We start from the raw sequence: 13,211 nt of genomic DNA, 5'->3' as shown, positions 1-13,211 counted from the left end.
TTTTCCAACCTTAATGATTCTATGAGTCAGCTATTTTGTGTCCTGAATTCATGCCCAGACAGCGCTTCAACGTTTGCTTTGTTAGAACTTCATAATAAGGAACTCAAGAGCTTTCCTGAGCGGAAGGGAAAAAAGAACATGTTTCTCAATGGCTGGACTTGAAGTTTGCCCTGGATCCCACAAAACAGATTTCCCAACACTCTACCTGACCCATTACACTGAGGGATTTGGCCTGTAGCAATGACAATTTTGCCCAGCAGCAACCAGCCCCCAGCCCTGTGCAATGATGGCTGGAACTGATTTGTGAACATGCAGTGAACATGCCTGAAATTGCACTTTTCCATTTTTCTTTTTTGTCCTAGAGAGGCATGCAAAATAAAGGAGAAAGAAGAAATGCATTTAAGCTGTTCAGAAATGAAGATGTTTCTTTTTATGCTCAGTTACTTGAAAACTCTCCATGGATTTTCAGACCTGCAGCTGATAAGCTCAGAGGTGCAGAGCCTCCATATTTGATAATCATTTTGCACGTGACAAAATGAAAATGCACATTTTGTAGGTAGTAGAAAGGTATTTTTCTTTTTTTTTTTTTTCCTTTTTAAGTGAGTGTGGGAGTGTTAAGAAAGGCTCAGAATACTCTGCCTGTGGGAGAGATGGAAACTTTCCTTTTATAACTGAGAACTTGCTGAAAGAAAGTTTGCCATTGAAAGTGGCTGCGCGTTCCTATCTGAGTAACACGTATGGAGATTCAGCTTAATAACTATTGATAAAAAGGCATTTCTCTCAGTCCTAACAGCAGCTTAACCTTTGGGAAGCAGCAGCATCAAGCCACCAAGCTTCAATAATGCTCTCAAGAGTCTCAGGGAGTGCTGGGTGCTCCTCAGCACCAGCTGTTTGAAACATACTCCTCCTTGTCATGTAAGCTAGAACTAAAATATCTTTGGTGATACTGATTGGTATCATTAGTGCGATTTTATGTTTGAAACTTCTGATCCCAAATGGGATTCCTTTTTCCAGCACTGGTTTACAGACCCCACCAAAACATCTTGCACCATGTATGTGCCTCTTCCTCTCGGGATGCAGTTGCATTTGTTTGTACGCTTAAAAGACCAGCAAATATATTGTGTTGTGAACTGCTAATGAGACTCTCGAAAAGGCTATATTAAAAAGCAAAAACAAACCCAACCAAACATGATACTCCTCATCACAGTCTTCCTTTTGCCTTAGCGGTGCTGTAAAAGTAAGGTTTGTTCTGAGTGTTTTGAAGTTCCAGCACAAACTGATTTAATTATCCTTCTATGGAAACCCTCAGCAGCCTAAAGACATTCATGTAGGTTTTCCTCCTCTGCATGCCAGGACATCACCCCTCTTACTAGGAATGATTTTGATTGTGCTAACTGATGCAGATGGGGAGAGTTTACCTCCCGTATCATCAGATTTTACCAAAGTGCCCACAACTATATTGAAGTACAAAAGGTTTTCACCACCTTGATGCATCAATACTGGAAAGCAGAGTGAGACAAACCTGTTTATGGGATCCAGCCATGACAGATCTGGCACAAAGAATCACCTTGACACAACCATCCATAAATCCAGCCTTTCCCCCACACAACTCTGTGAGAGTGGACAGTGGGGGCTTTTCCTTCTGGTGTCCCACTCAGGAGGTGGCCCACCAGGGAGACATCCCCCAGCAGGTGGATATTCCCACCACAGGATTCTTACACAAAGGAGAAGCCCTTCAAAGCAGAGCCTGCTTATCTCAAAGGCAGCATTCCCTCTCTGATCTCCCATCAGCAATGCTGTATCAGGCCAGCTTTGCTCTTATGCCATGACAGGTGCATCTGAATAGATACAAGAGTTTCCCTGGCCAGAGCAACATTAGGTATTTTACACAAGAGGAAGAAATACTCAGGTGCCCACCTCAGACACTGCAATTATCTCAGATCGTGCAGATGAATTTATATTTATATATATATATATATATATATATATATATATATATATATATATTTTCCCCCTGTGATGTGAGGAAAATGTCAGCAACTACAGAAGCCATCATACTACTGCAAAGAAAACTATGTAGTATCTCAGTGGGCTCACCAATTCCACCAGGAGCTAAGCATAAATGTTACTTTCTCCCAAGACATCCCCACTCCTTCTGCTTCATTACTGCCATCTATAAAAGGACCTTGATTAGAACTGTGGCCTGTTGTTTGATGAACCAGGAATGCACACTTCCTGTAATTTTCCTTTCTTCGTCCTCTTTCCCCGTGTTTATATGTCATATTCAGTAAAGTCTCTCTTTTATTGAACATCTGTTTCGTACATAGCAAGCTTATTCAAACTCGGCAGGAAAGCACCTTTACTCCAAAATAAATTAAAACAATGTATGTGCCTCTGGCCAATAGATCACTGGATGGGAATCGTGAATGTACATTTGTGGATATTTGATGGGAAGTTTATCATTTAAATGATGAAAATACAGTACTTCAACATATGGATCATTCAGAGCTGCTCTTTTTCCTTTCCAGTTGAAGAATCATTGTGCATTTAGAGGAATTAGATAAAATTAAGACTTTAAACTGGGCTGCTAGTAAAAGCCATTATCAAAAAGTGAGAATGTAAAAGCAAGATTGAGGGATGCAATCTGACTTTGAGATGTTTGTGTATGTCCACACTAGATTAGACTGGCTTATATTTAGATGGTGCAAACAATAAGAAGAGTTGCATAACAACTGAGAATTAAGGAATTAAAATAAAAATTAAAGTACTGAGAGGCCCTCTGCAAAGTACACCAGTGACCATATATACTTGGGATCTTATGATTTCATGCTTTCCCCGCTGTTTTTTTCTGATTGACAAAAAGAATCTAGTTGGCTTTGTTGGTGATCCAGAGTGGACCATTTCCATGGCACTGTAATGTTTTTTCCTCCCTTTCCCACTCACCAGCTATAACAGTTTCCATCACAAGAGATGTACTCAGCTCTGGAGATGTTTGAGGTATTCTAGCAGGGGAGTCCTTCTCCAAAGCAGATCCTAATTCGTGAAGCAGTTTAACAACATCAAACTAAGTACAATAATCATGGAATAAACACAAGTATATTGAAGTCCAAAAGGCCATTTAGAGTAACAAAGGGATTAAAGATCACACTTCTGCTTGATTTCCAGTTATTAACACACCTTTCAGTACTTGGCAGCATGAAAGAAACCTGCCACTCCTCACCCAACTAGCTCATGCCAGTGTCAGCATCGCAATGCCGAAACACAAAACACGACTGCTGAATTGACACCATGAGTTTTAAAGCAGACACATTCAGGAGTTATTCACTAGCCTGAATTTTCTGCTGAACACATTTTACAGACATCAGATCCAGACTGCTTGCAAAAACTTGGAGATTCATGATCCTTGAGGTCCCTTCCAACCCCGGCCATTCTGTGATTCTGTGAACTCAGTAAAACATACCCCTTTCTCAGAACCAGTTCCCAGCAATTTTTCCACAAACACCCTGTAATGTGAGATTTATGAACTATATTTTGCAGCCACATTTGAAGTATAAATTATTACCCTGTGTTCTTTCAGTGAACTTAGTCCATTAAGGAAGCAAGTTCACTGCAGAGTACGTCTACTATGGATAAATATATACTTATATATGTAAGTGTAAATTAAATTGTTACCATGGAAAGAGAAGTAATAGTACAATGGGCTCATAAAATCACACATCTGTGTTATGAACAGTGCTGCTAATGACAGAAAGCAATATTGGAGACAGGAGCAGAAAATACATGTTGTATTGCATCTTTCTCCTTAATGTGCTATAATTTCCAAGAGACAATATGTCAAGATTATTTTTTGCTCTGCAAGAACATGGGGCCAGAGGTCCTCCATATTTTGCCATCCCTGTATGCACTGGGGCAGGACCCCAGGCCAGTAGGTTGGGGATACAAAGGGGCATCCAGTACTGCAGCCCTGCTGGGAAAATGTTCATTGTGTCTGTAGCGAAACAAGAGTTTTTCCTGGCAAAGTACAGCAATTTCAGGCCATGTGTCATTAACGCTCTGCTGTAAATTTGTGTTTGTCTCCCACATACAGCTCTGCCACAGCTGGCACCATGGAAAGCTGCCTTGCTGGCATGGCTTTCCAATTGGATTTATTGTCAGAGGCAAAAGCTACCAGCAGCCTTGTAAAGAGGACCTTGCCTGGTAGACATCTCCACTGTAATCACTTGCATGAGAGCAATCACACCTCTGTGGGGCAGACACTTAACAATCTATTATATCATAATTAAGTTTGGCCATGTTTACACTGCTTGATGATGATGCATAAAGATTAATTTACCTCTCCGCCCCCACTGCAAGAATGTACTGCTGCAGCACCCCATTAAAAATGGAAAGAGCAATAAAGTCTCCAATTATTTTTTATACTGCCTTAAGTCTATCAGAATTCATCACTTTACGCACCATTACTTTAATTTATTGGTTTATCATGTATTGATGTAGTAGCAATTATCCCAAGTCATTCTATATATGTTTTTAAATATGATGATGATGCTTTCTATGGATAAGCAAGCCATGATAACACCTTATTTACAGTTTGTCAATTTAAGGAAGATAAAGAAAGCTAAGGAATTGCTTTTGGCTAGAAAAGGTGCAGAGAGACAACTAAAATTGGGTTCCTCTAGCACTTATTAGAGCTCAAAATTAAAGAAGCCTGAACATATCAGCTCCTGAACATTGCAATTAGAACAAAAGCACAAATGCACAGGTTGATCTTCATAGTTGGATTTTCTTTAAATATTGATTAGAGATCTGAATATTAGAAGTCTTGGCTCTTATTCAGCAAGAGACTGAAATTCATAACCAGCTTTTGAGCACATTCATTTCCTCATCAATTTTTGAGGGTTTGTTGATTGCAAACTGTGCACAGGTCGCTTCAACCAAGTGCCGTGGCAAGAAAAGGCGACAGTCACATCTGCTGTCGGGAGCTCCTGAAGGAAGTGCTGTTACAGATGAATCCTTCAGCTTGCAATTGCTGAGGAACAAATAATAAGTTCACCTTGACACAATTACAATGCTGAGATATCTTATTTATGCCTGAGTTTCCTGAGAGGTTAAAGAAACTGCTCCTGAAAGATGCGGTCTCTTCTTTCTCACTCATGGCATTTTGAGGGTTTTTGAGCTCTCTTTTTTGAGGTTTCTGGTCTGGGAAATCTCAGCAGAGTTCAGCAGGGTCCAGCTTGGGAGATTTAAAGCCACAGAAGGATGGAGGCTGTGGGGCATTTTTCATGCCCCAGCTGTGGCTGTCTTAACTCCTTAAGTACAGAATAAAAGGGATGCTGCCATGTCCAATGGTGTGGTCCCATGTAGTTAAGCAAGAGCAATGAACATGCCAGTTCAGCTGTGTGAACTGTCAGTGGGTTTAAACCTTCTGTGCTTAGCTTAGGACAAAACCCTTGGAAAAAGGAACACCATCAGCTCATATATTTGAATTCTCACTGGTCTTTCCCTTTATGCCTTAATCTCTCATCTAACAGCACTCATGCTTCCTTCTCCTGTGATTTTGCAAACTTAGGTTGCTCAGAGAAAAGGCTCAAAAAGTGTCACTTCTGAGTCCTCCCGTTGTTCTCCCATGAAACCCACATTTGTTCCACACCATTCTGTGTTCTCTGTGATGGAGATTTCCAGCTTTGTCCCACTTCTAAAAAATCTGATTAACAATTGTGCTGAGTGTCAGCACAATGGTGATTGGCAAAGTGTTGGAGAGGAGAAAATTACACAATATAATGCAGGCTGATTATGAAGAAACATTTACACCACGCACACAAATTCTGTTATCCAGACACTGTCTCACCTCGTACACCAGTCTGAGTTCAGGAACTTCTGTAGCAACTGTTTGTGAAATTGGGATGCATAGTATTGAAATACAGTTAAACTTAAGAAAGATGTAGTTGGTTTCAAAGCACGTTTTCCTCTTTGACTGGAAACCTGGAGAAGGAGTCCATCTCCTTGGTGTTAGCAGAGTGAAGCAAATGCTCACTATTTTGGAATCAGCATTCCTAGAGGGACAGGTTTCTTCTTCCATTCATCACCTTGTGCTTGTACGCATAATTCTTCTGCTGGAAAACGTACGAGAAAACTGAAGATTTAAGACCCTTTCAAGGCTGAAGCAACCAGGGTTGCCCACTGCAGATAAAGCTGAAAGAGCCTTATTGATGGAAAAGAAGAAAGGAAGATGTCTGTGTCTAATGGAAGATAGCACTAGCAAGATATCCTAGGGACATCAGACAGTCATCTTGACAATCTCTATTGCTTACCTGCATGAAATATGGGGCTTGATGTCAAGGTAAGGGTTTCCATGGCCTTTAGAATATATCATTTATATATCCTAATATAAAACAAAGAAAAGTATGCACATTGGCTGCTTATATTTAGGGTCCTGCTCACTACAACCTCCCCTTTTAGGCCACAGGATTCCAACTATGAGATTTCAGAGCAGGCCATGTTATTCAATAAGAAAACACCCTAACCAACAGCCTGTGCTTTTATACATTATCTCCAGTGCTTTATGGGGTCAACATAAAGTCCATACATACATGGACAATAAACTTTTTGACCATTTCTCACAGATTTTATGGACTGGTCCCATCAAGTGCAATCCAGCAGCTTACTACTACCCTAGAAAAATTAAAGCATCCCTCTGTTTATCCAGCCCATACTTTTTTCACCATTAAGTTAGAAGTCTTCCTGCCCATCATGTGTGCAAAAGGGCACTTCAGGAGTGTGGACTGGGAACATTCCCAGTCCCACTGCTCCTATAGCATCACTGGATGAATAATGACAGCCTCATCCAGGAGTTTCTGCACCCACACCCATTGGCAATGGGCAGGCGAGGGTTCAGCAGCACGTTCCTCACCATGATTACAGCTGGGAACTGCCATCATATAATGAACAGGGCGGTGAAGAAAACATAAAATGCCATCTACAGCATGCACAGTGGGGTAATAAATCCAAGGTGAAATAGTAAATCTCCAAGGAGTTACAGGAACCCAGATAGATACCCCGGTGGAGGTGCATTTATTCTGAAGCACTACAAGGTTTTTCTCTTATCTCCAATTTTATAGATCTGTGCAGCTGCAGCAGTCCTTGGATAGGGCACATATTTGAAAATACTATAAATTTCACCACCATTTTATTTCAGATTCATTGGCGCTCCCTGTCTTTACTATCTCCTGGTGTTTTATGCCTCAGTACTTGAAGAAAAAATGCTTTGTTTGCACTAGATCTAATATGAAACTCTCTCTGACATTTAAACTTTAGTATCAGTTTGCCTACAGTGTTAATATCACTGAAACTGCTTATATGGATTAAATTGCCTACAGTATATAATGCCAAAATATGAACATAGCACATTTACAGATTCAAGCCCTTGAAAGAATTATTACCATTAAAATATTTAAGGTCACCTTTACAAATGCAATAAATCAGGAGGATGTCAAACAGCGAGCATTTAAAGCTCCCTGACTGGAATAGACCAGTGGGAAAACAACAGTATGATTCATCGTTGCATGCAAAGCAGGGCTGGGGACCATCACTGTCCAACTCTGGTCAATCCAACACCACCACCCAAAGCCTGCTGTTGAAATCAGGGGGCTGTGAATGGCTTATGTTGGAAGGGACATGAAAGATCATGTTATTCCATAGGCTGGCTCCCCTTACCAGATCAGGCTGTTCAGAACCCCATCTAACCAGGTCTTGGAATGGCATAAGGGATGAGGTACTCATCACCTCTCTGGTCAGCCTGAGTCAGGGCCTCGGTGCTCTCTCTGTTCCCCCTGACATCTAACCTAAACCTCCACTCCTTTACTTTAAAACCATTTCCCCTTGTCCTATGGGCAGGACAATATGGGGTAACACAAATCACAGAAAAGCTGAACTATCAAAGGAGGGCCTCCAAGCTATCACAGGGTTGGAATTCTTGGGTTTTCCTCTCTCAGTGTCTTAATATCATATTTTCTTGTCTTATAAACCAAAATATTTCTTTTCTAAGTGTTACCATGCAGAGGCAACCTGGCACCTGAAAGCAAGCAGTTGTGTTGACTGTTACTGGGCACAGTCACCAAGAAGCAGCATAGAATCATAGAATCACAGAGTCACAAAGGTAGGAAAAGACCTCTAAGATCATCTAGTCCAACCATCCAACTACCACCAATACTGCCCACTTCACTACATCCCTTAGTGCCACATCTCCATGATTCTTAACTACCTCCATGGCAGCCCATGCCAGCACCTCACCAGTCTTTTGCATGAGGCAACCCCAGCTTCTCATCTTGTTGCTTTGCACAAATTCTCTCTCTGGTTATGAAAAGCTTTTGCAGGAGGAAAGAACAGCATAACCTCATTTTTGTCATTAAAGTCAGATGCTGCATCTCAGTATGCCCCCAGGAGGCAGAACTGATGAGTAAGAAGATGCCATTTTCATGCAGTGCCTTTTCTGTACAGAACAGCCTATTCATGCTACGGGCCCAGTTCTGCAAAAATCCTTATTGAGGTCAACACAATTTACTGATAATTGAAGTCAGTAGAAAGTTTTGCTTCAGTGAAAACTGGCAAATCAAATCTATCAGCCAATTCTTAAAAAAAAAAAAATTAAAAAAAAATCACCCTTTATTATGCTTTCATCTTTAATATTAGGATTCAGCAAATTTCCTGAGAACAACCACTGTGTAAAACTTTAATCTTTTGAGAATGGATTGTGACTGTAATTGCAAAAACCAGTGTCCTCCTCCTGTACCACATTCCCTGCCTCTGAATGTCAGCATTTACTAGCATGTTATGTATGGCAGATATATTTACATTTGGTTAGCACTCATACTTTTATTTCTTTTTCACCAGATGACTGTTCTTAACATTCAGCACAACATTTGTATCTAGAGCAGCCCATTCCAACTTATAGCGTGAGACAGACAAACCCATCATCATTTTTTAAGGCAGACCAGTAGACTTAAAGCTACAACTGTTAAAAAAAAAATCCATACAAGCAATTGAATGTAATAAATTGATCAATACCTCATATATAAAGGTTCAGCAAGACCAATTGGTGGAAGGTATCTTGGAGCTTTCTAAGCCAGCAGCTGGTGCCAGTTCTGCAGACATGTTTTTTGTTTTTTTTTTTTTTTATGAGGACTTTTATACAGTCACACACAAAAAAGCTGCAAGAATTTCTGACAAGGCCTTATAGCTTAAGTTCATAATTTTTTGTTTGTGCTGGTTGGCAGTTTCATTATGCATTCAGCAGAGTGCAGCAGTCTGCATCACTGACTGTCCTGGTGCTCCCACTCCACTTGACAGGCGATCCCTTTCTTCTTCCTGCTGCTGCTAACGTCTGTAATGGTGGCAATTAAACTAACAGTGCTTATTAAGGGCAGGCGCTCCTGTTAGTAGGTATTTCCACCCACCTCGCTACTGCAGCTCCACAAGCAGAGGTGCTGGAGGCTGTCATCACATAACTCTTTCATTTTATGCTGTAATGCTAGAGGTGTTCTCCACTAGCATTAACAAAAAATATTCCCAAAATTCTGTTTTTTGTTGTTTGGAAGGGAGAACAGGCAACCCTCCCTTACTGCACTGCAGATTTCTTACCAACGTTGAGCCCATTCCCACTGCCAAGGGATGCCACCAATCTCTGGTGGCCTCTTCAATATGGTCCCATCTCCTTCCAGTTGGGCAACAATTCTTTCTGCTTTTCTCATAGAAACAGACAGGAATCCCTCAGCAAGGATTTCGTAGAAAGCACCAAACCTCTAAACAACTCAGCTGTCACAGGCCAGCAAAGAACAGCTGAGCAGCTCCTGAGTTTTAGCAGATGCTCTGCAACATGAGCATGAGCAGCCTAAGTGAGCCACGGCATCCCTGGACTTATGACTGCACCCACTGTTAGAGTGAACAGTTGGCTAACACATCTGATAATCAGATGTGTTAATATTTTGCAAGAGTGACTGACAAGCAGATTGTTGTCAAATCACAGATCCATCAGACTGAGGATATTGAAGTTGACAGTGCCCAATAATTTGCAGCTTTCTCCTTCAGCTTCTCGTAATTTACATTCCAGCCACTGAAGGGAAACCTACAACCAAAGAAAATTGATGGACTCATCATCCCGACATGACATTCCTGGAACTTCAGATTGCTCTTTTATACACGTGTTGCAAAAAGGAATGATCAATGGGAGGTTATAAACTCCTCGTTCACAGGAATCCTGCCAATGCTGGAACACTGCACCTGAGCTGTTGCTTTCTGTGCTCTACAGAAACTCAGTGGAACGCTGTGGAGATGAGGGATGCAGTTTTGTGGGTTGATAATTGGACTAGATCATCTCAGCAGTCTTTTCCAACCTTAATGATTCCATAACGCTCAGAATAATTTCCATTTAATGGTATTTTCCTTAACCTGGAGACCTAATGATATTGTAGCTACTAAGTATAGGCTACTGTTTTACATTTCTTCAAGTCATTAGTCCCAAGTGGGTAGTATCTTGGTAAATACACTGAGTTACTCATTAGTTGTATGGTCTCACCAAATGGAACACCTCAGATGCTTATTCTCAGGCTTGTGCTCCTGTTTCTTACTAAAGCTGTGCTATGACTAATTATTTGGAAGTTTTTTCTGTTGCACATTATGACCTCTAGTTGTGCATAGGTGGTGTTGAGGGCATATGTGGAAAAAAAAAACTTCTAGATACAAAATGTGGTTCATGGCACACAGCAGCATTGTATCAAAAGCAAAACAGGGCCAGAAGTGATGTTTCTCCACCGAGTAGAGTTCAATTTCAAAGGCTGAGGGTTAGTCCACAGATTTAGTTAAGCCCCGAGTAGAAATCTATCTTAAATGAAATTTTTTGTTGACACCAGTTGGGATAGGACATGGTAACTCACTGTTCTCCAGAACCATGACAGAAACTAAAGAAAAATACTGCTGGAAATATTTTCCTAAGAAAGGAAGTACAGAGAGGGGCAGAAGAATCACTCATTCTTTTCAACAGTAAAATAGAGATAATCAAGGCTTAGCTTTGCTTGCCAATGGTCACCTTGGCATAGTATTGCCATTGACAGTGATAGGACAGCATACATGTTAAAATAACCTCAGGCACAAACACCTTACTGAACTAAGATTTAACAGGTATTTGGGTTTGTTCACACTGCTTGGGGCTTGTGTCAGGTTTTGGGGGTATTCATTCTCATCACACAGAGCAGACTGAACCTGTTGAAATGAGATTTTTTTTTTACATATTTGCATCGTATTAACTGCACTACACACAGTGAACAGCAACGTGGTAAAATTATCACTTATTTAATGGGAATTTTCACTCCCAGTCAAGGTGATGTAGGATGGAAAGCCCAGCCCATGCAAGAGAATAAGGATTCTTACAATACAAACACAAAATCAGCAGAAGTTATCAAGTAGAACATGTTTCTATGAAATGGCAGAATCACTCCCAGCTTGACAGTACAGCCCTGAGTCAGACTGGCACCATACACTGTGAAAACAACATGAGGAGTTTGGAAGCAATGTGAATGCACTTGGAAATAATAGCCACTTAACCCTTATTTCTTGGAGCAGTTTCCATTTTACTGCAGTGATTTACACCAACAGCTGAACTCAATCCAGCTGACTTCAAACTTACAGTGTTGCATATTTAAACTGTTTGTAATAAACACCATCCTGCATTTTTGCAATGCTTCAAAAGGAACAGAAGATATATTTTTGAATTTTTAAGAGAGCAACTGAAGTGAACCTTCTTCAAAAACGTAGTAAGCTTCAAATCAAATACCGCACTTCTAAGAAATCCATTAACTGTTCATATCTAAAACTCATCCTTCAACGCTTCACCCTATAATGCACATTGTTGTCAATTTTTGTCTTATTTACCCCCTGCTAATAGCTGGGCTGAATTCCAAGGAACTTAAGACAATTGCAGAGAGATGCAGATCTAACATTTTTCAAGATGACAGCCAATAGTTCTGAGCATTTAATTCCCGAGATGGAAGAATCTCCAAATCCTGCTTTTATAATTCACCCAGGAAAATACATCAGAGCCAAACTGTTTCTATACAGCCCAACTAAAAATGTTATTGTTTGATCCAAATTGTATCTTTCTTGGCAGATTTGTAGGGATTGGTCCTGCCTGACACTTGTATTTTAATATGAAGCTGAGAATTCAACAGTTCTTGATAAATTAGCATCTGTATCATAACCGTAGGCATTCTGTCCTCAGCAGTATAACTTAGGTAAAGGTTCATTTAATTTACCCCTTGTTAAAATTTAAACAGCTATGCCAAATTCCACCAGACTTGGCATGTATGACATGACTAATGACTCTGCTAAACTTAGAGTCAGAAGCTTCAATTTTGAAACGCATCATCTTTATGTATTTGCCCCTGAGCAGCAGCTCATGGTAAAAAATAAAAAAATAAAAAAAATGAAAAAATAAAAATTGTTTGGTTTACTCACATTTGAAATTTAAGCAGCTAAAGACAACTCTAGAAATTTCACAATATTTATGCATGAATTTGATATGCACTTTCTGCTTAAAGCAGGAAGCAGAGAGGGTCAAGGGTACAGGTGGTATTAGAGATTGTACAATCAATAAACACACAGAGGTTAGGTTTAAGTAAGATTATCACAGCGGAAAGATAATCAGAATAAATGGAAATGCTTACCAGTACGGTAGGCTTGCAAAAAAATCCATGAGGAGCAATCTCCAGAAAGAGAGCCATCCTCAGTGGCAGTCAGCACTTAAATGGGATCTAGGAGAGGTGCAGCCAGGCTCCACCCCTTCCTGGTAGGACAGGTGAATTGCCTTCACCTGTGCTCCCACGGCTGACTCATTGTTTGCCTCAGGCGGTCAATCAGAAGTTCAGGCCCTGATCAATAGTTCCCATACAGAGATCTTTTTGCTCTGTTAAAACAGACAGCAACATTGCAATAGCATGCACTCCGTGACTGAGTTTTAGGTGGTATGGATAAGAGTAGGATCACCCCAATCTTGTGTGTTCTGCCTCTCTTTCTCTCCCTCCTTGCCCTCCTGTAGGTCTTTTCAAATAAACATAGAATTGTTTGACCTGGAAAGGACCCTTAAAGATCACCACATCCAACCCCCCCCCCCCCGCAACAAGCAGGGACACCTACAGCTCCATGAGGTGCTCAGAGCCCCATCCAGC

The 13,211-nt window shown here is 40.7% G+C and overlaps 1 long non-coding RNA gene across 6 annotated transcripts in view; it reads right to left on the bottom strand.

The window, feature by feature from the left end:
• The window catches only part of LOC122163591, a 33,469-nt gene extending 20,674 nt beyond the window's left edge, over positions 1–12,795 (bottom strand). For all 6 annotated transcript variants that reach the window (XR_006169999.1, XR_006170000.1, XR_006169997.1 and 3 more), the window contains exon 1: positions 12,711–12,795. This is a non-coding gene — a long non-coding RNA (uncharacterized LOC122163591). The remainder of the gene's footprint in view (positions 1–12,710) is intronic.
• Between the last annotated feature and the right edge of the window lie 416 nt (positions 12,796–13,211).

The sequence above is a fragment of the Centrocercus urophasianus genome, unplaced genomic scaffold (assembly GCF_019232065.1).
Source record: "Centrocercus urophasianus isolate 14NV4802_14NV808 unplaced genomic scaffold, USGS_Curo_1.0 seq_24, whole genome shotgun sequence".
NCBI classification, from domain to species: Eukaryota; Metazoa; Chordata; class Aves; order Galliformes; family Phasianidae; genus Centrocercus; species Centrocercus urophasianus.
Note: the sequence above shows the minus strand (reverse complement) of the source record. Positions and strands in the feature narration are given on the sequence as shown.